Consider the following 1653-nt stretch of genomic DNA (forward strand, 5'->3'; position numbering starts at 1 on the left):
CTAAACTCGCATTGATTAGATTCATATGCCAAATTATATAGTTTGACTTATTTTGATTAAAGAACAGTATGAAACCAGGCATTTTGGCTTATAAATCATGATTTACAGCTTAATACATAGTGTGAACCAAACATGGTTAAACAACCCATGGCTAAATGCCATATATCATGTAAATCTATGTAATCAAGTCACTTGGTAATGCAGTTTTCCCCAGTTGTCCTCTAGGTCATGGATGTCCAACTCGCGCAGTCTCGTGACGTATCAAGAGTTTTTTCCCTTTTGCTAAATCAGGAGGGGCTGGGCTAGCACGTGATGCATTCAGCCCACAAGTTTGACACCCCTCATCTACGTACAGTAACATGACCGTAGAAGTGCCTTTGGACAACACTGGCTCCCTCATTTAGGAAACAGAAATGAGTGCTGCCCCCTAAAGTTGAACGTGACTGGACAGGGGAAACCTTTATGTATAGTTGGGATTATGCTCATACATAATCCCGGTTACAGCACGGAGACGGCTTTGGTCGCGTTGGTGGATGATCTCTGGAGGGCCAGGGATAGGGGTTGCTCCTCTGCCCTGGTCCTATTAGACCTCTCAGCGGCTTTCGATACCATCGACCATGGTATCCTGCTGCGCCGGTTGGAGGGATTGGGAGTGGGAGGCACCGTTTATCGGTGGTTCTCCTCCTATCTCTCCGACCGGTCGCAGTCGGTGTTGACAGGGGGCAGAGGTCGACCCGAGGCGCCTCACTTGTGGGTGCCGCAGGGTCGATTCTCTCGCCTCCTGTTTAACATCTACATGAAGCCGCTGGGTGAGATCATCAGTGGTTTCGTGTGAAGTATCAGCTGTATGCGGATGACACCCAGCTGTGCTTTTCTACACCGGACCACCCCAACGGTTATCAAGTGCTGTCCCGGTGTCTGGAGGCCGACGGGTCTGGATGGGGAGAAACAGGCTCAAGCTCAATCCCGCCAAGACAGAGTGGTTGTGGATGCCGCATCCCGCACAGTCAGCTTAATCCGCGGCTGACCATCGGTGGCGAGTCATTGGCCCCGGCGGAAAGGGTCCGCAACTTAGGCGCCCTCCTGGATGAACGGCTGTCTCTAGAAGACCATTTGACGGCCGCTCCAGGAGAGCGTTCTACCAGGTTCGCCTGGTACGCCAGTTGCGCCTTTCTGGACCGAGATGCCCTATGCACGGTCACCACGCACTCGTGACGCCTCGCCTGGATTACTGCAATGCTCTCTACATGGGGCTCCCTTGAAGGGCATCCGAGGCTGCAGTTAGTCCAGAACGCTGCGCTGGTGATAGATGGAGCCCTCGTGGCTCCCGTGATAACACCCATCCTGCGCAGACTGCACTGGCTACCTGTGGCTTTCCGGTGCGCTCAAGGTCTTGGTGACCACCTTTAAAGCGCCCATGGCATTGGGCCGGGTTACTTACGGGACCGCCTACTGCTACCGAATACCTCTCACCGACCCGCGCCTCACAGAGAGGGTCTCCTCAGGGTGCCGTCAGCAAGGCAATGTCGCCTGGCGACGCCCAGGCAAGGGCCTTCTGTGGGGCTCCCACCCTTTGGAACGAACTTCCTCGACTCCGCCAGCTTCCGGACCTTCGACCTTCCGCCGGGCTTAAAACATATTTATTTAATTGTG

Source organism: Ahaetulla prasina, chromosome 3 (assembly GCF_028640845.1).
Source record: "Ahaetulla prasina isolate Xishuangbanna chromosome 3, ASM2864084v1, whole genome shotgun sequence".
Lineage (NCBI taxonomy): Eukaryota > Metazoa > Chordata > Lepidosauria > Squamata > Colubridae > Ahaetulla > Ahaetulla prasina.